Raw genomic sequence first — 22,631 nt, forward strand, 5'->3', positions numbered from 1 at the left:
TTCCTCCATCACTTTGGGATACAGGCTACATTTAGTAAATTTTTTGTGCATAATTCCAAATTGCTTTGTAGAGTGGTTGTATCCATTTGTAGGTCTGCAAGTAGTGTATCAAGGTGCCCATTTTCCTATATCCTCTACAATCTATTATATTTCTTTTAATGTTCTCTGTCAATATGATAGGCATAAAATTTTACTTCTCTAACAGTAATTTTGAACAATTTCAAAATAAGATAATCAAAGTATCTCTCTCTGAGATCCTATTAGTGACTCCTATTTTTATTCAAGTTTGACACCACTAATATAGAGGCTGTACAGATGGGAAGGCCTAGTGGTCCTATTTATATCCTTAAACTTATCAATAGGGAATGACCCTAATTCTTAATGCCTTGGAAATGACACCTTTATTTAAAAAAAGCCTATTACAAAGATTTCTACCTTCTACTTTGTTATAAATAAATATCAAACCATTTGTTAGTGTCCAGGTTTATTACCTTGGGACCTTGAAACATAAGATCCTTTAAAACTAGGTGATATGGAATATAATTTAGATAAAACATTAAAGGAGTGTAATAGCATATTTTGCTGTCACTGTGAATGACCTACATATATTGTTTGTTATAATAAAGGTTGCTTTTTGTTATTATTAAGTAATTGCAATCACGTCTGCCTCTTTGTGATCCTATTTGGGATGTTCTTGGTGAAGATAATGGTGTGGTTTGCCATTTCTTTCTCAAGCTTATTTTAGAAATTAGGAAACTGAGCCTAATATTTAAGTGACTTGCCCAGGGTCACACATAATAAGCATCTGAAGCTGAATTAGAACTTGGGAGAAAAAGTCTTTCTGACTCTAATTCCAGAACTCTATTTACTTTCCCACTTAATTGCTGGCATATTTGCTTTTAGGAACATTAAAAAAGTTTTGATCACAATTGTAGAAGTATAAAAGGCTTTAAAAATGTTATACTTGATTAAAGTGCACTGGCATGGGGATCATTTGTACAGCATCTGTACCTGACTTCTCCTCTCTCATCTTACTCCAGGATCCATTCTTAACAATCAGGCTTTTGGGACAAAATTGATCCCTGTCTTCCTTAGAAAAAATTGTTGTTAAAGAAGCAACATGAAATTGTAGAGAGACAATTGATCCAAGACTCAGGAAGAGCTCAGTCATATACTGGTAGTGTCACCCTGAATGTTGTCACTTATTTACCAAGAAAGCCTTTAAGATGGGAAATTACAAGAAAAAACATCTGCATTGATCATGAGGTCTTTTCTCCTCAGGAATATCCTCATCATTGAAATCTTGAATGGGTGTGGCTCCAACACTTGGGAAAGCATTGATTTAGGAAGGCCAAGGTCACACACAATGCATCCTGGACCATCACCAATTGTCTTAACCTTTGGCTTGCACTGGACCTTGATGACTCTGGAAGAGAGAACAAAGCTAATGACTTTGCACAGCTCTACCCCGCTCATAACAAATTCATGTGTAAGTAGACACAGAATGAAGAATGAAGGACAACAGATTCAGACGCTGTCAAAAAGAAAGAAAATAAAATTATTTCCACTCTTTCCTAATAGAGTTGTTACTAGGGGGAAACAAGGAAGACAATTGTCTAAGATATAGCAAAAACTTCATATTTTTAATGCTTAAAAATTCTATTCTACATGGTCTGTAGTGTATCAACTTGCATAAGTTACAGGAAAACCTGAAAAATTGTTGGCAAATAATAATGTTTTAGCACACAAAAATGAAGGCTCCCAGGATTGAATGAGATGGATTCCACAACCCTTCTCCTTTCTTTGAGGATCACCGGACCTTCCCATCCGCCCTGCCTTTACATCATTGTTATCAAATTCAAATTTTATCAAATTTAAATAGAAATAGGAGCCACTAAGATCCTTGTTGGGGTGTATATTGGCTTAATTTTATCTTTTAATATTATGTATTTCTTTTATTTTTATTTATTTTGTTAACTATTTCTCAATTTCATTAAATTTTGATTCTGATCCTCAGGAATGTTTTAGTCTAATGTGGCATTTGTGAAAGTTTGACATTTTTGCTTTCCACCATCTAACACACTTTCTGTTTGTTCCACTGCTACATTTTAGAATTCCTAGGCCTTTTCATTTGCCCTGTAACTGAATTTCATTTTCTTTGTTTCCATTAATTAAACTGTGAGTTACTTGAGAACAGAATTTGTATTTCTTTTTCTTTTTGTATCCACAGGGCTTAGCAATGGGTATACATTGTGTACACTCTGGCCTCTATCTCTGCTCCTAGCCCCATGTTCTTGTGGTGACCTCTCGTCCTTTGTAATATTTTCCTCCAGTTGCAAATTTCCTTCTCAACTACCATTAAAGGAAGTATTTGCATATGATCACTTCAAATTCCAACCAGATCATGATTCCTCAGACTATTCCACCACTTTGTCCCCCACTACTTTAGTTTCCTTTTGTGTACTGTCATCTAATACTATAATGTAAATTTCTTGAGGGCAGAAACTCTCTTTTCCCTGTATTTATTTGTATGCCCAGGAATTAATACAGTGAATTTTCACATAGTAAGTGCTTAACAAATCTCTCTCTCTTCCCCCTCTCTTTCCCTCTCCTTTTCTCTTTCTCTCCCTCCCTCCCTCCTCCCTGTCTCCCTCTTTCTCTCTCTCTCGTTTGTCTGTTTCTGTCTCTCTTTTATCTCTCTCTTTCCCTCCCTTTGTTTTCCCTCTCCTCCTCCTCAGTCTCTCCCTTTCTCTCTTTCTCCCCTTACTTCTGTCTCTCACTCTCTCTTCTGCCTACCTGTCTAATCAGTTAATCTAGTATCAATCTATCAAATGCTTCATAAATTTTTGATATATTTATTTTAACTTATCTCATTCTCTTGATAGATTTTTAAAAAATCAAACCTGTTTATATCAGTGGAAAGTGCTCTTCATGAGCAACTTTTTTTTTTTTTTTTTTTTTTTTTTTAACCAATATAGGCCTGAATCTTCCTTAATACTTATGTTCTTAGATTGTTATTTGGGACATTCAGAAGTTAAGTGACTCTACCACTTGTCCACTATTTGGTGGTAGAGACAATATTTTAACTTGAATATTTCTGACTCTTAGACTCACTCTGTTCATTATCACCTGCTACCTCTTTGGATTCTGTAGTCTTACTATAAAGGAGTTGTAGCCTGGAGCACCTGAGTATTTACTGAACTCTTGTAATGAACAACCTTTATTTTTAAAGAACACTGGGTACATGGTTTTGGAAATATATATGCTTTAAAAATATCTTATTAGAATGATAAAAATAAATGAGAAAAGGGGAAAAGTAGGATTTAGATAGTGTCTACTATGTGCCGGGTACTATATTAAATGCTTATAAATATTATGTCATAACTACTCTGTGAGATAGATGCTGTTATTATCCTCATTTTATGGTAGAGGGAACTGAGGCAAATAGAAGGTAAATGAATTTACCAGGTTTACAAGTTAATAATACATTTTGTAATTGTGATGATCATGATGGTCATTGGGTCTTATTTTAATAAACAGAACAAAAAACAGCATTATCCTATTAACCAGAAGAAAATGTGAACATTGTGAGTGCTTAATAAATATTTGTTTAATTGAATGGACTATAGAAAACAAATCATTTTGTTTCATATCTTGAGGCTTTGAAGTTAAAGATCTTGCAATCATAATCGATAAGTCATCTAGAAGTTCCAAAAGGATCTTCTCTTTACACCTCCTACAGATGTTGAATGTTTATTATTTTTGTGTAGCCCTATTCCTTAAAGTTCTCTGAGAATGATTTACTTTTGTTTCCTTCTATTTTTATCAGTCCTACATGGCACACAGAGTCTGAGTGAAAGATAGCCTTCTTTGATTGGCCAAGAGTGAACTGTAACTCATTTGAAAACTGTCTGATTTTATAGATTTTTTCCTTCTGTCTTGTTGTTTTGATTCTATAAAGTTTAATCTCACATGACTACGACTTTAATGCCTTTCTTCCTTCATTCTTTTTGTTTCTCTTCACACAACTTTATTCTAAAAACTTACATATTTTCTTTCATATGCTGTTTATATCTAATCTTTTTTTTTTCATTTCGTTGGTTTTTTCGCCAGTCACTTTGGACCCACAGAATCATAGATTTTTAAAACTGTATAATTTTTAATTTCTAAGATTACTTTTTTGGAAGGTGGAAGAAGGTTTGGCTGGATTGGATAATTTCATTTGTTTCAAAAACTAATATATGAGTTACATGCGTATGTATATATATATATATATATGTATATATATTATTGTACAATAAGATATATGTGATATGATATATATATGTATGTATATCATATGTGTATATATATATATTTGTGCAATAAGAAATGATGAACTCAATTGATCTTAGAAAATTTGAATACATTTGCATAAAATGATGAAGAGTGAAATGAACAAAACCAAGAGAACATTGTATATAATAATGATAATATTGCTTTAGGAACAATTTTGAGTGAGAAATCATTGACTATTATAAATACCTCAACTAACTACAAAGGGCATATGAAACATGCAGAGAAAGAATTGATGAATAAAAAATTTTATAGAATGGAATGATTTATATATATATATATATATATATATATATATATATATATATATATAAAGATTTGTGTCTAATGGTAACCATCTCCAGGATAGGCAGAGGAAGGATAACTTTATTATATATTTAAAAGGAATAGCCAGTTAATACATAATAGATTTACAGTTTTGTCTTCTCCCCCATTCTATTATGTTAAAAATGCTTGTTTTATTTTTAAGTTCAGAATAAAAAAAATTAAAAATCCAATTATTCCAGATGTAGAGTCTCTCTGTTGATGCACATTACCACTTTGACCAACTTGTCTAGGAGTACCAAGAGGAAAAATGATCTCTTGATAATACAGCAAATATATATCAGGAGTTGGGCTTGAACCCAAGTTTTCTTAGCTTGAAAATTCGCCTTCTGTTTACTAAATCATGCTTCCTCTCTTTCTAGATCATAGTCTTATTACATGTGGACTGTTTCTCTTGAATTTTCTTTTATTAAAAAAAAGATAAAGTAAAATTATACTAATACTAAGAGTCCCATAAAAATTTATCTACCAATAAGATTGTAAGAAGAAGCAAAATTATATTCATAATGGTGCTTCAGTGATCATCATAGGGTTTGTTCCTTGTTATATAAATCTTGGACAATAAAATTGATTTAAAATTAAACAGGAGGAAAAAAGTTAATTCAATTAATGTTTGGGAAATGATGAAATCCTTTGTTTGACCCCTGATTTCTTTTTGGAATGAAATCTCATCTTCTCCAAGCATTTAGCATATTTTCAGTAATACTAGATGGCTTTGAATGATGAAATACCACAGTCTTGAAAAAATCAAAATTATGTGTCTTTCAAAGTTGAAATATAGACATGCTAAATAGGCTAAAGCATATAGTACAAATGTACTGATGTAATTAAATTGTTTAATGATCATGCCTGGCTTTCAACAATTTACCTTTATCACCCTGGATTGGCCACATGGACAGATTTCTGTAATATTTGTATTATTTGAGTGGGGGTATGGAAAAGCAAATTCTATAGAAAATTGATTGGAGACTAGCTTATGTTTCCCTCTTTTTTGACAAGGAATTTCCAGGAGATATTTTGATCTACTTCTTATTTTAGACCATTTAAAAGATGTTAGTTAGACAATAAAAAATAAGTAGAAAGAAGTTAGAAACTATTTGCTCTTAACTAGCTTATAAATCACTATAAATGATTAAATATGGTCATTTTAAAAAGAAGCTCTTCTCTAAATCATGCTTTAAAAAGTAACATAATTCTGACATGAGGTGCCAAAACTAGGTTTCTTGTGAATGTTTAAACTGTCACTAAAAACAGGTAAGGAAAGGTTGTGTAATGAATAAAAAACCCAAGAGACAGAATTTATGGATAATTAATGATCAATTTATTAATTAGACCAGTTAATAATAAACTGACAATCAGTGGTTTCTCTCAGTAAGCAAAGAAAAAGGACATGAAGAGACTGGAAGTCAATATGTTTTTGGGAAAAGGGGGTACCCCTAACTGATAAAAATCAACCCTGAATGGTGAACAATTAATGAGGGAATAGTTTAGGAATGTTTTGTTCCTCTAGCTAAAAACATGGCTTGATCATGAGATTCAGCTGCCTTCAGCAATCTGGACAGAGGAATCCATTTCCATTCAGACAATTCTGGTTGGTTATTTTTCCACTCTAAAAAGGGGTAAGGTTTCCTAGTTGGATAGGGTCCTACCTAACATGGGGAGAAAGTCCCCAAGGATTAGAGCAATTTCATCTATCAATCACGTCCTTTAGAGACTGACTGAATGACCAAAATGGTCCTGGAATGAGGAAATAAAAAGCTTGGAACTTAATTAATAATGGGTTATTCATATAATAGCAAATAATCATCTCTCTGTTGGGATTTTCACAGTGCAAGCTTTAAAATAGAAATCAGGAATGCATAGATCAGACTCCTTGCAACCCCAGCAGGCTAGTATTCTATAGGGTACATGATAAATGTAAACCTCCAAGTCCTTGTAATCATTTAAATATTGCTTATATTCCATGTAGATGACATAAATAAATTAAATAGATGAAATAAATAAATTTATGTGAATATTTTCAAAAGATAAATGACAAAACATAAGTTGTCTTGAAATCTTTTTTAATTCAATAATCTCCTGTTAATCTAGAGGCTTGGATTTCAATCAGACCAGTCTGGTGAATTTAGAGCTTCTTTGATTACATTCTTGAGAGAGAGAGAGCAGTGGAGCTAGAAAGGATCCTTGGATTGGAATAAGAAGTATTAAGACTGAGTCTCAATTTTAATATATATTAATTTCATTTTAGACTTGTATCCTCTTTAAGCCTCAGTTTTCTCATCTATAAAATGGGAATAATGATACTTTTCCTCCTAATTCATATTATTTTTTAAAAGAGCAGTGCAGTTTGGACATGTACATATATTGTATTTAATTTATACTTTAACATATTTAACATGTACTGGTTACCCTGCCATCAGGGGAGAGGGTGGGAGGAAGGAGGGGAAAAGTTGTAACAAAAGGTTTGACAATTGTCAGTGATGTAAAATTACCCATGCATATATCTGGTAAATAAAAAGCTATAATAAAAAAAAGAGCAGTGTAACCATATAATACACCCAATGTAAACTATTATTGTTTAAAAGATGTTGAATATCTTTTTGTTTGTTTGTTTTTAAAAAGACTAATTTTTTTAAATGGGCCTATTTTTTCCTTCCTCTCCCTCCTCTTTCTTTCTCCTCTCTTTTTCTTCCTTTCTCCATTTCATTACCTTCCCTTCCTGAAAAAGAGCACTTTTAATAATACCCTTTACCTTTATACTATGGTGATTTATGAAAATCTCCCTCCTTAAATTGAATTCTCCTCATGACACAAAAAAGTAAAAACAAAATAATCTGATTGAGGGATAGCATTTGAAAACGTATATAATATTTTACCATCCTAATCCCACAACTCTTGCTTACAAGAGGAAGCTTCACAATTTCCACCGCCCCCTCTAAGATCATTATTGATTTTTTCCAGTTGCTCAGAATTCAATTTCCACTTCTTATTTACATTATTTTAGTCATTTTATACAATAGTCTTTCAGCTCTGCTTATTTTACTGTGAATCAATTAATATAAAACTTTTCATGCTTCTCTGCTTTCTTTGTTTTTGTCATGTATAACTATACAAGATACCATTATAATCTTGTAGTGATTTTTTCTCAGCTATTTCCTAATTAATGGGCATTAAATTTGTTTCTAGTTCCTTGCTACCACAAAGATTGTTGTTCTAAATGTCTTGGTGTATATTTTTGTATTTGTCCAACCTGAGTTATAGACTCAATGGCAGTTCTCTTTTCAGGGCGGTTTTTGGTTGTTTTGGAAGGAGAATCAATGCAGAGCAATGGAAATGCAACAAATCCTTTTGGGGTAGCTTTAATTTGTTATTTGGATCTGAGAGAGGTAGACAAGTAGATTTTTTTATTGTCAGACCCTATTGACATATGAAGAGATGCAAAGTAATAAATAAAGACAAGGGTAATAGGTCTAACTGAGATTTAGGGATAATTAGAATCCTGAAACATTTAGAAAAAAATATTATGGACTGTGTAGTGTCCTCTCCATTAATGACTGATTCTGATGCCTCATCTGGTTGTAGAAGGAACTCTGGGTTCTTAAATATCACACCAGCAGAACACATACTCTATCATTTCCTATCAAATTTAAAGATCAATGGATTTAGATAGTGATGGTCCAGAACAAGCTTAGACAAATATTGAGTGACTTATCACCAGAACATTGATTAGTTAGCAATTAGATAAATCAAGAAGAGTATGCAATGAAGGCCCAGAGAAATGTTTACCTACATATGTTAAGGAAATTACTGATCAGTTAAAGTTAAACATATGGTGTCACTTCAGGTTAAACTTTTCAATGCACAGAACTAATTTCACAGGTATATCTTGTATCTAATTACGTATGTAAGTAGAGTATTAATTATATTTAGTTATAGATATCCAGATTTTTAAGAGACTTAATAAGCTGGAGAGAATTCAGGGGAGGATAATGAGAATGATAAAGTACTGAGCCCATAGCATATGAATATGGGTTGAAAAATTTGGCCCAAAGAAGAAAAGACCATGTTCAAGTATTTGTATGGCTGCCATATAAAAGAAGTATTAGACTTATTTAGTTTGGACTCAGAGAACAGAACCAAGAGCAACTTTTAAAAGGCCAACTTAGGCTTAAAAAACCCCAAAACAAAACTTCCTAACATTTAAAACTGCTCCAGAGTGGAATGACAGCCTTCCTTGAAAAGTGATGAGTTCCTTCTTTTTTAGAGGTTTTCAATCGAGATTAAACTACTATCCATTGCATATGCAATAGTGGGCATTCCTTTAAGGCATAGACTGGACTAACTAGCCTCTGAAATCTCTTTGAACTCTTGAATTCAGTGATCCTGTGATATTTATTATTGTCCCTAGTTGGAAGTGACCACTATGAGAGAAGGAAGCATTTCATTTCATTTTTGTCTATGCAAGTAGCATAGTCTCTGACATATATTAGATATTTAATAAATACTTGTTGTTTGAGTAAGGACCCTTACATAAAGAAAAAAGAGATCTCTGTAGTTGCATTTGTTGTTAGGTTGAATGAAACATCCTTCCTCCAGCAACTGTCCCTACTTTCTCCCACCATATGCTAGATGACAACATAGAAATACTTTAAGAAGTTAGGGATTTTGCCAGATTTTAGTGCTCTGGTAAACAGTTCACTAGAGCTCATCAAAGAAGCAAAGCAAAGTGAGCAGTACCCAGGAGAGCTGTCTGGAGCCAGATCTAACTTGTGCAGGAACCCTTCTGCATGACTTTATTACAGTGATTACTGAGCTGTTCAGTACCAGAGTAACAATTATTGCTGCCACCCTTGGGTTAGCTGACATACTGACATCCTCAGAGAGCAGAATCAAGGAAGCTCAGCCCATTGAGCCAAGTGAACAAATACACAATGGGTCTATAAAAACACATTTCAAAAATGGAATAGGAGGGGCTTAGGGTAAATGAGAAGCAATTCTTGCTTCAATTGAATACTTGTGGATTAAGAAACGGAAACAAATCATTCAAATGACTTTGCAAGTGTGCATTAGTACAACTTTCCCCTCCCTCTGCTATGAAGTACTCATGCTTTCAGCTTGGAGTTTTCCCTTTTGCACAGACAGATGTATAATAAAAAAGCACTTTCATTTGTCAAACTTCATGCTATTTTTCCTCTCATTATTTAGTTAAAAGTTTAAAAACTACTTCTTTTAGTCAAGTTTCTTTAAGCCCTTTCCAGTCAATTCTTAGCCTAGTTAATTTTATACTTTTCCTCCAGCCAAAGGAAGGTCCAAAGAGAGGGAAAGAAAGTCATAAAAAGAAAGTATGCATTGTGAACCTTGTCTCAAAAATTCTTGGCCTCAGGGTCAAGGGTATTCTCTATAGCATCTACCACAGTATTGTTAATCAAACATAGAAGCTTTGGAAAAAATAAGCTGATGTTTATTGAAATCAACATTTCTCCTTAACAACAATGAAATATTTTTCTATTATATTGGATTGCACTGATACTTTAAAATATCTATGGTTTCAACAGGGTAGTTACTTTCCTCCTTCTCTTGAAGGGATGGACCCTTCATCAATTGTTTCAACCTAAAATGTCACCACCACTTGGTGGCTAAACTTCTGATGATTAGTCTGACCACACTCTATGAGGCTGGTCTTTGTAATCTCGTGGTCTATCATGAGATCTGTTCCTGAAGCTTTTAAGAAACCAAAGTCACCTCTATGCCATTAATGAAGTATCAGATTTGAACCTCAGTGGAAGTGTGGATAGAGAGGTTGGTGACCTTGTTTTTTAAAGATACTTTAACAGCTATTTAAATATATACTACATATTTTATTTTATGGCTCAAAAAAGATTAGTCAGAGTAGTATATAGGCTTCATCAGACTTACAAAGGGATATATGTCTGTGTATATATGTGTGTATATTTTATATATATATATATATATATATATATATATATATATATATATATATATATATATGTGTGTATATATATATAATATGGCACATATCAACACACATGAGGAAGTTAAGAGCCCCTGAACCAACCCATCTATTCATAGTATTATGAGAACCTGTTAATTTAGGACTCTTTTATCTTCTGTTTTTATTTTTCACCTATGACTGAATTTGCCACTTTACATCTTAGAAGTGTCAGTGGCAACTGTCATATTTAAGTCTTATCTGTGTCTCAGGTATGTTCAGTGATGTAGTTTTGGGAGCTACGCCTTCTCTATCCTTGTTCCTAGATGCATGCCTGCCAAATTGTCTCTTCATAACTTTTTTACTGTTCCTGGTTCTTATTGTAACCAGAAGAATGAGTAGAAGCTTCAAAGAAGTAAATTCACGTTTGATATAAAGAACAACTTTTTAACAAATTGGGAAGGGTGTAATCACCCTCCTTGAACATTTTAAAGTAAAGTATGGATTTGCCATAGGGATTTCTTTGGCTTGGAAGTTGTGTGAGATGATGTCACATTAATTCTAGTTCTTTTATTAAGATTCAGACTTTTTATATAAGTTGTCAGCTTTGTTGCCTACTATATTCTAGTGATTTTTTTTTTTCTCACCTATCAGATGTTACATTTTTGGGTCTCTTACTTCACCAAACAAGGTGGTCCCAAATTAGTTAGATGTCTGCTAATAGTGTCACCTAGTGTAATAGAATTGAATTGAACTGGCAAGTCCAGGCATATGATAATGTTGTTACAATGAATCCATTAGAAGGCCTCAGTAGGAAACTTTAGAATTGTAGGCAACTAAATGTGTCAACATTCACAAGCAACCGGATCTGGATTCCAGCAAGGAATTCCAGATCTGGAGAGAGATCCCAGAGGTCATCATATTTAAGCATTCTCTTCCCCCACACACATACAATATCCTTAACAAGTGTTTTCTCAGACTCCAGAATACATTAGAAATTTAAGGTTTGGGGAACTTACTACCTACTACAGCAGACTATCCAATTTTTGACAATTCTAATTATTAGAATTTTTTTTTCTTTGGTTCAGCTGAAATCCTCCTATTTCTCCTTAGAGTTCAACTCTAAACCCTATTCCACATGACAGTACCCCCAAACACATAAACATTAATAATTTGCCATGTAGGTGATCTTTTCTCCATACTTAAACTTCCTCAGTTCTTTAAATGTCCATCCATGTCCTGAATGTCTACCTCACTTATCCTGGCTATGCTCCAGCTTCACAATGTTATTGCTAAAGTATGGACTGAACCCAATACTCTAAATGTGGCCTGACCAGGGAGGGAAACAATGGGATCATTCACAGCTATGTTCTGGACCCTATCAATTTATTAATGTGGTCTGTGATTACATTAGCTTTCTTGGCTGTCACATTAAATCAAAGACTCATGTTGAGTTTGCAGGTCATTAAAAACCTCTGTCATTTTCCAGCCACCATACCACTAACTTTTAATTTTGTAGGTCTTTTTTTAAAATGTTAGTGCAAATTTTATCTTTCTGCTAAATGTAATTTCATCTTGTTAAATTTGCTTCATTATTTCAGCAATCAAAATCTTCTTGAACCCTAACTCTGTCCTCTGACACATTAAAAGGCTCACTCAGCTTCATGATTTTGCAAGTTTGATAAATATTCTATATATGCCTTCATCCATGTCATTGATAAAAATATTTAACCAACCAGGGCCAAGGACAAAGCCTTGGAGCTGTCAATTTGTCACTGGCCAATTCCCTGACCATGGCAGCTTGCCAAAGCACTTATTTGACTGCTTCCTAGAGGTCACAAATCCCTCAGAAGACATACTATTTAGAAATCTGCAAGACAAGGGATACTGCGATTGTAGAGAATTTATCAGACTTAGAAAAGAACCCAGGACCCCACTGGCTCCTTTGTATCAGAAACTCTTTCAAATCTCATTCAACTGCACTTAACTTTGTTATTTTAGAAAGATATAGGTCAGACTAAGTAACAGTACTAATATCAACAGTAGAGCACATCTCTAAATTTTTGCTGTTCAGTTGAATTTAAGTCCTTCCCAGCTTTTCATGATTCTATTTGGGATTTTCTTGGCAAAGATACTGGAACAATTTGTCATTTCTTTCTCCAGATTATTTTACAGATGAGGAAACTGAGGCACATAGCATTAAGTGACTTGCCTAAGATCACACAGGTGATGTCAGACCAGATTTGAACACAGAAAGAGGAATTTTTCCTATTTCCACCCTGTCATTCTATCTAGGATGCCACCTAGTTGCCCTACATCTCTAGACAAAACCCAGTAAATCAGAAGTCCTTCAGAAGTTTCTTTATTCAGTACCCCTACTTCTCTATTTATGCTTCATTGTGCTTCAATCTTCTTTCTTCTGGTCTACCACTGAGATTCTATTCCTAATTCGACTTCAATTTTTCCCCCCTATAGCACATTGATAAGTCTTCTCCTGTGGTATTATGAAAACAGGATAGGTTTGCAATCATTATACTGTATGACTTTGAAAAAGTCACTTATTTTATCTATGCCTCAGTTTCTCACCTGTAAAATAACTGGGTTAAAATAGCTACTTTAAAGGTTGCTTTTAGATCTAAATCTTTGATTCTATTATTATTTCTTGTGATCATGGTGATGCTTCCAAACCTTAATAGAATCTAATGAGTGTTAATTTCTATTAAGTGTTAATAGAAATTAACTGTACACATAATTTCTAAGTATAATATGATACCTCACCAACTCCCACTATTGAAAAATAACTATCTAATATTTATCCATGTAGGAAGAAGTGTTCTTAAACTGAGGCTGTTGAACTTTTTTCAATTTTTAATAACATTATTTCAATGTAATTGTTTTGCCTTGTAATTCTATGTTTTATTTCATGCACTGAAAAACATTATTCTGGATTCATTGTTTTGCCAAAGAGGTCTATGCCATACATAAAGTAAACCAGTAAAATGGTTCTGATAAAAACAAGAAGAAATAGGTGGAAATCATAAAATAGAAAAATGCTAACTCCACACTCAGGATACAAAGCAGAGAAGGTTTGGCTCTCATTTTCTAAATGGTTTACATTGAAAATAACTGTAGAAGTTGGCACTTACACTCTAGGATTCAAAGTAGTGAATCCAGCCATGGTGCAGGGGAGAAAAATAGAAAAAAAAAGGCAGGAGAATTCTATACTAAAAGATCCCCAAAATTCTATAAGTAAATAGGTTTAGGGGTTCTTTATTTCAAGTGTGGCCTTTGAGCAACTTAGAGTCTTAGAGAGTTGCTTAAGGCATTGAGAGATTGAATGACTTATTAATGTTTCAAAGAGGCAAATTGATATAGACTGCCTTTGGAGTTGTTGCATTCACTTTCCTTGAAAACCTTCAAGCAAAAGCTAGATGACTACTTGCCATGCATGTTATAGGGTGATTCCTGGTCATTACTGTAGACCTTATACTTCTGTGATTTTGATTTCTCTATTGAGACTCAAAAGTCCTTCCAGAAGATGGCAATTCTGTAGCAGGCCTTATTCCACTGATTATTTTGCAGAAAATCAAAACAGATGAAACACATTTTTGGCTCTCTCTTCTTCCTCTCAAATCATTCTCAAATTATTCATCCTAGAAAATTTTCTATTCAGTAGGAATCATGCCATAGGTGGCTTTCTGCTTTTTATTCTCTATGTATATTACAATCAATTTCTCCATTAATGTTATACTTCAGTGCCTCATACTGGTGCGCATTTGATATTGGATTTCAAAGACAACACCAGAAAAATGCAAAATCTTATTGGTCTTACCAAGTTGGGAATTTCTCCAATATTGGTTTGATATTGTTCGTGTATGTCATCCAAGAACCAGTAAAACCTCAAGATTGAATGCTGGCCACTAGATGATGAAGGTTTTGGCCTTAGCAACTCACTAAACCATCTAGCCAGAAATAGAAGCATTTTCAACTGTTTCATATGGATGAAGTCATGAATCCTTGAAGTCTGTGAGTTGTTTGAAGAGAACCAAACCTTAGTATTTTGCAGTATTTTAAAATACATTTTAAACATGAAAAGACATAATAAATAGTTTTTTTTTTAAATATAGTTTTTTTCCTAGCCAAGTCATCAAATGACAATCTTCTCCTTTATTATAGGTCTATATGAAATTATTCTTAATTCCTTGACAGGACTTCATCCCCTACATTTAAAGATGTCTGAAACTATATGGGAACTCACTTTAGTTAAGAGTGCCCATGTTAGAAACCATTAATAACCAGCAATAAGTTGAACTGTGTTTGATAGGTAATTCTTTTCATGTTAGGAAGCCAAACTCAGTCAATACTCCATCTGTTAACACCTGTTCACAAGTTATAACTTAAATCAACACTTAACTTCCAGAATCACATTAGTAACAGAATAATTCATAGACATAGATTCAACTGTTTCCTATAATAAATTTTCACTAAGATGGAAAAATGATAGTTAGGAAGACCTGGATTCAAGTTCTGTTTCTGATATTCACTGGCTGTGTGGATCCTTACTAAGTCACTCAATATCTCAATGCCCTAAGCAACTCTCTAAGACTAAAAGTTGGGCAAAGACACAGGGCCACCACAGTTAGAAAGAGGTCCTGATCAGGAGCACTTTAAAGGAATGAAATCATAGGTATGGATGCCAGCTCCTCCCCTCTCCTTACTTTCTTTTTCTTTTCCTCATCTCCCCTTTCCTACTCCTTCTCCTCCTCTTCTTCTCCTCCTCTTCCTCCTTCTCCTCCTCCTTTTTCTACTTTTTTCTCTGTCTCTGGTTCTGTCTTACACACACACACACACACACACACACACACACACACACACACACACACACATATATACATACACAAAACTTATTAAGTTCCAAGTTACTATGTGCCAGCCAAGTTTTATGACTAATTAAGTGTTCAGGAAATAAATATGGAAAGACAATCCCTGCTTCTCTTAGAGGACTTATATTCTCATAGGGAGAGACTATACACATAGTGGAATGCTAGTTAAGGAGGAGAGATTTGGTTTTGAAAGTTAGGGGGAGCTTACTGCTAGTTGGAGTTCTAGTTGCTGCTGGTTTCAGCTACTCTGATTATATTGGAAAATTATGTTGGTTCTGAGTGACAAAGCTTTTGGTTCTCCTTGGTTCTAGGCATTTTACAATGGTTATTCTACTGCAGGCTTCACACTAGGCTGGGGCTTGATCCTCAGATTCTGCTCTGTCCATGCAATAAGAGATATAGCAATGACTCCTTTTGTATTTGTATCTCATTCCATACACAGCCCAAGATGAAAAATTGATTCTTTCTCTGAACAACAACTGTAGACACAGAGCCCTTCCTCAGTATGTTTTTGATTTGTGAACCAACAATGGGACGTGAGAGGTAAGACTGCCATTCAGTACCTGTTTCTGCTGCTTCTACAAGGTCAAGCCCCAATTTGCTGAATCTGGGTCTTCTCCTTGCTTAGCCACAAGCAAGATCTGGCTTAGTTCCTAATTTTGATATACTTTTGCTGAATCTTGTCCTGAGGGTCCCTAGACCTTTCTATATGTTTCTTTATCCCAATCTGAACTTGAAAAATGAGTCAATGGGAAGGTTTTTTTTTGTTTCCCCCCCCCCCCCCTTTGGATTTCCCAAGGAAGACTTAAGTCATTTGTATTTTCTAGATTTTTGTGGAGTAGTTATGGAGAAGAACTTGATTGTACTTCCTCATTCTACCTTATCAGTTTGAATGATTTGTCCCATGTTTCAATATTTCTAAGAATAGGAGGACAGAAAAAGAAAGGAAGCAATCAAGCATTTGTTAAGGACATACAATGTGCCTGATACTGTGTTAAATGCTTTACAAATGTTATTTAATCCTCACAACAGTCCTGGGAAATAACTGTTATTGTTATACCCATTTTACAGGTAAGGAAACTGAGGCAAGCAGAAGTTAAGTGATTTGCCCATTTCACTTACTGGCTGTGTGATGTTGGGCATATCACTTAATCTGTTTGCTTAGGATGCAGCTAGGTGGAATAAGGAATAGAGTGCTGGGTTTGGAGTCAGACAAAATTAAATCTCACCTTAGATATTTACTAACTATGTGACTCTGGGAAAGTAATTGTTTGCCTTAATCCACTGGAGAAGGAAATGGTGAACAATTTAAGTTTTTGTTTGTTTGTTTGTTTGTTTGTTTTTTACCTAGAAAATCCCATTGACACTATAGTCCACAAGGTCACAAAAGATAGATATGACTACAACTTGCTTACTCTAGTCCTGCCCTCTGTCCCCTGTTCCATCCAACTGGTTCCAGATTAGGAAATTTTGAGCTTTGGATTTGTTTTAAGATAAATTACCTTTGAGTTTCCACCTAACTCTAAGTCAAAGATTCTATGATCCTGCATATATCCTGGTTATAGTGCTTATACCAGAGTTCTTGGCGTTCAATATATATTTTGAGTTGTATTAAACTGAGTTGGCTTTAGACAACAGATGACACATACAGTGTTTTAAGATTGAACATGTTACAGTAATTATTACATTTGGTTCTTTTAAGAGCTCTATGATTAAAGTTCAGCTGGTGTTATTCTATTTTTACTTGCCTATGCTCAAAATAATGGTGCCTTGTGATAGGAGTCAAATTTGGTCTTCCTGTCTCCATGTCTAGTATATTTTTCTACTGTCCCATGGTTCCCTCAAAAGAGTATCTAAATGGTGAACCTCTGAGAAACCTCTAGAGTATAAACCAATTGTCTATGAAACAAATATCTGAAATGACATGCTAGCCAATTTAATGGCAGCAGTGTCACTGTTTCTGCCAATGGTTAAAGTCAGGGGTAAGCTCTAGATGTAAAAATTATCATCTAATGAATAAAAAATCAATTGCAGTTTGTGAGAGTCAGCTGATATTCAGCTACTTCAACAACCTTAGGGCCCATTTGGAAAATCCCTCCAGCTTCTTTCTTCCTCTGACAATCCACCCTTTCTTTCTCCCTCCCTCCATTTCCCTCTCTTCCTACTCCTCTTGCTTTCATTTCCTTTATTCCTTTTCTTTTTTTTTTCCTTTCCCAGAGTCTCAGGGGGAGCATGGTCCCAGCCAGGTCCTAGAATTTCAGAGTTTGCAGTTTACACCAAATCTTCAGGTCATGATTCTGAGCAGGAGAGCAGCTCTCCCTCAGTTCTCTAATTCCATGAGAAGTTATATAGCCTTGGGTTCTGGTTGATTCCGAAACGGCTTCATTTTAATTTAAAGTATGATGTCATGAAAATTGGGGGAAATGAAGGCTTTCAGATTACTTGCTGCCTCATGCCAAGTATTTAATGGACAGTTAGTCATAGAACCAATTAGAAAGCATGGGCAGTTGAACCTATGGTTAATGAAAGCAATTGGACAGTCAGACTCACAGACCGTAGATTAAGTACCTTAGAAACCAAAGTTAAAGAACTAAGTCCAACAATTATTTTGTTAGAGTGTGGCCTTTTTGGTTGGACAGGGTTTTATCTAAGGAAGGGGAAGGGTGTAAACATGAATTGAGTACTTATTATGTACCACGTAGTGAGCTAAGTGCTGCTGACAAATATTACTCAGTTTATCCCCTCAGCAACCTTATGAGAGAAGTATTATTATTATCCCCATTTTGCAGTTGAGGAAACTGTGACAAAGAGAAGTTAAATGATTTGCCCAGGATTATACAACTAGTAAGTATCTGAGAGTGGATTTGAACTGAGTTCTTTCAAGCCCAGTGATCTATTCTCTGCACCCTGCCTGTCTTTTTTTTTAAATTGAGGCAGTTTAAGTGAAGTTAATTGAATTGTTTGGTGTGAATATGTTGTTTGGTGGGGTTGGGGTAAGGATGGGGTACTGTGAAGAAATTTCTCATGTGTAGAGGATCACCTCAGCCCATTCAGATTTAGCACTTCTACAGTAGGTAAAAGTCTTAAGGCTATTTGGAAAAGTAAAAAAAAAAGTTATATGACATGGTTATGGTAGGAGCAGTACTTGTATCTGGGTCTTCCTAGTTCCAGAGCCAGTTCCTTATCTACAATAACATATCACCTCCTGACAATAGAAAAATTGTAAAGTTATTTTTTACAATTGCTGTTCCTCTTCCAAATCTTTTACTACAATATTGGCAAAATACTACCAGACTCTTGCTATGTCAATCAATCAATAAGTGCAAAATGGGAATAAAACAAAATCAGCCAAGCAAAGGTACTATTGTGAGTAAAGGAAGAAGTAGAAATAAATTCTTATTTTGTTCAAAATACATAAAGTTATATATTACATTTCCCCCTTTCCTTATACTTACAAAAGATGTTTGTGGCATTTAGGATTTAAAAAAAATCATGTTGAATAATTTTAAGAGAGCAGAAGAGATGGCTGCTGATCTTTTTAGTTTAATATGATCAACGAAGTTTAATTTCAGTTATTTAGATCATACACTCTTAGAGTGCCAATCTTTCCATCATCTGGTACAGTCTCTTTAAAGACAGAGAAACTAAGGCACAGAGTGGTTAAACAACCACATAAATGATTCCTGACTGAATTGGTACGAAAAGCCAATTCTCCTGCACTTTCCTTTACACTTCCATTTTGTCTAACTACATTAGCCAGAATTCAGAAAGGATTTTAAAAAAATTTACATTAAAATATTGGGAATAGGTAGTTTCCATGAGGGTATAACAGCAGAATAATAGTTCTTTATTGCAAATTGTTGAAAGATTGCTTGATATTCTGTATTTATGTTTCCAATAATAATGATATAATTAATAATATTATTTATGAGGGCTCTGTGACTTTTCTAACTTTGTATAATTTCCTTGGGCCAATAATTAATCTTTACCAACCTGGGAAGTCTCTCAGCCTGACTGTCAATTTCAATATTAAAATGAGACATTGTAGTGGTGGATTCAGCTCAGATAATCATGTTTCCTTCTATCTGCAATCACACCTTGAAAATTAGCTGCAGGAGCTGTTCTTTCTCTCCTGAGGATGATATGTCTACTGAATGGTCTGTCTGGCTGCCAATGTCCCTTAACTTGCTTAATCTCTAATTCAGACCTCAATGCTTTTGGGGATGGGAGGGCTAGTGAGGAGGGCTTTGGTGCCATCAGGGACGGCAGAGAATCAGGTGTATCGCTCCATTCCAATTTTAATTTACTCAGTAGGGATTTCCCAGGCTCCATCTATTCCTTGGCCCAGAGTTCTTGTACTGACTGAATTATCTGGTTATTTTGTGCCCACACTTTCAGGATATGGTGTTTTAGCATATATATATATATATATATATATATATATATATATATATATATATATATATATATATATATAGAGAGAGAGAGAGAGAGAGAGAGAGAGAGAGAGAGAGAGAGAGAGAGAGATAGATATGAGAATCAGCATGTTTAGTAGACAAACTAATGAGTAAAAGTCAAGAAGGCTAGTCCTAAAATCAAAAGATATATATCCCCAATACAAGGTAATGTTGGAGAAAAAGGCACTCACAGCTGGAATAATATTTAATGTATACAAATATCTCAAATATATGTAAATAATGTATTATTTAGGTATGTTATATTATATATATAATGTATGTTATGTTATGTTTTATATATATATATATATAAAAAACACATTTTATATATATATATATATATATATATAAAACACATTTTATATATATATATATATATATATATATATAACACATTTTAAGCTTGTACTTAAATGATTTTAAGTTCCTTTCTCAGCAATTTATACCTATTTCTTAAGTATCTTATAGATAGAAATAGAAATATAGAGTGCTAGGAGGTAATTTATCTGAGTTTTTTAACTGTCCAGGGAGTTTATTGAACTTATGAATTTTGAGCTCTATGGGGCATTTGAAAAAAAAAAGACAATTTTTATTTTGGAAGTTTGTTAGACACTGCAAAAGAGATATAGAATGGGCAGAGCTTAATTTGTTTGGTGCAAGGAAATATAGAAGGTCTTTATTAAATAGGATACCTTCTCTTTTGGCAAGGTAGGGGTGGGTATGGAGAGGAGACCAAGATTTGGAACTAGTAGCTTTCATACTATTAGTAAAATCTTTGCTTCCGGGATGGGAAACTTACAAGAAGAGATCTAGAGAAAGAATCTGGAAAAGTCCCATGATATACAATATAGACTTCAATAATTTAAATTTTATTCAGTGTCAGTCACAGCATTGTGTCAGCTAATTTTCTAGACCTATTGATCAATATTCACTTTTATCCCTGTCACTCTGCCTTTTAGTAAGAATAGCTCTGTTCGATTAGCAGAAAAGATAGCTTCTGATCTTTTTAGTTTAATATAATCAATGAAGTTTAGTTTCAGTTATTTAGATCATACACTCTTAGAGTGCCAATCTTTCCATCATCTGGTACAGTCTCTTTAGAGACAGAGAAACTGAGGCACAGAGTGGTTAAACAACCACATAACTGATTCCTGACTGAACTAGTACTGAAACCTTGAGTGATAGCCTCTATTTTTCATCCCTGAATCCCGCCAAAAATTGATGTCATATATTGTTGGGACAACTTGTACCTTGATTAAAGGCAAAGCATTTCCAGAATAGCATTAGCTCTCTTCTTCACCCCAGGACTCTGCTATAAGAGAGCTAGTAATTATTATAATTAATGACAGTAATTATTATTTGTAAAACTGGCAAGCATGTCTATAGTTCTTTGAAGTTTGCAAAGCCCTTCACATATGTTACCTCTTTTGATCATTACAACTTTTTAAAGTATATGTTACTACTATTCCTGTTTTATAGAGGAGGAAACTGAGGCATAGAGAGGTGAAATAACATGATCACGGCCACAGAGATAAGTATTTAAGACTGAAGTTGAGCTAGATTTAAGAGATTTTCTGCCCTTCATAAAGATTCCTACATAGCTGAGCAAGCATTGGTTCATAGTGGTTATGCAGGGAGAATAAATGTTCCTTCTGTTATGAATGGGCACCTTTTTCTGGTGTGGCAAATGGGGTTAAGTGATTTGTCTAAGGTCCCATAGCTAGTAAACTTTTAAGTGTCTGAGGCTGGATTTTTGGAACTCAAATCCTCCTAACCCCAAGACTAGGGCTTTATCTATTGCTCCGTGTAGCTGCCATATCTCTTTTTTCTCTCTCAGCAGTTCTGTAGAGTTAGAAATAATTCAGATTTATCATACTGTTGAGTTTCCTAATATTGATAGGGAAAAGCTGCTCTCAGGTCTACTGGTGGTTACTGAGTCTCCAGATATTTTCAGGTTTTGGAGTGCCAACAAAAGGAATTGACAATTTTCCAGACTGTGTAGAAACTTTTCTAAGTAGTGCCACAGGAAGACCCAACTGGATCAGAGTGGAACCTTGAAACATAAAGGAGTTCTTTTTGAAGATAGGGCAGAATATAAATGCTTTCTTCTTGTCCTTGCCTTATCTGCCTTTGCCTCTGCCTTCTGGCTCCCTGTCTCTTCAGCAGAGTTAGAAAGTGAGTTACTACAATTTCAGGAAGTAGAATTTTAATTAAACAGCATGTATATTTAACAAAATTAGAAAATAAAAATTAAGATCTATTAAAAAATACATTTCCTTACATTATTTTGCAGGTTGATTTGTCAAGGCAGCCAAGGACAACTCTCCCTTTCTCTCTCTTTCTCTCTCTCTCTCTCCCTTCTTTCTTTTCTCCTTTACCAACTTTTCTTTTTTTTAAAGTAAAAAAAACAAGCATTTGAACACAAGCATATTTGTAAAGCTATAAACAAAAGATAAAATAGCAATGAAAATTTAGACGTTAAAATCTTTTTGGTGAATTTGATTGAGTTGGACATATTTTAATATTGTAGGAAAAATCAGTATTTTGAAGATATGAGAATGGGACTCAGAAATAGTTAAAAACATTGCAGAAAATACAGTTTAGTATGTAGTACCCTACATACTAAGCCACAAAGCTTTTTGAAACTTGATGCCGTTTTTGTTTTGTAAAATTTACAACTTA

The sequence above is a fragment of the Sminthopsis crassicaudata genome, chromosome 1 (genome assembly GCF_048593235.1).
Source record: "Sminthopsis crassicaudata isolate SCR6 chromosome 1, ASM4859323v1, whole genome shotgun sequence".
Taxonomy (NCBI): domain Eukaryota; kingdom Metazoa; phylum Chordata; class Mammalia; order Dasyuromorphia; family Dasyuridae; genus Sminthopsis; species Sminthopsis crassicaudata.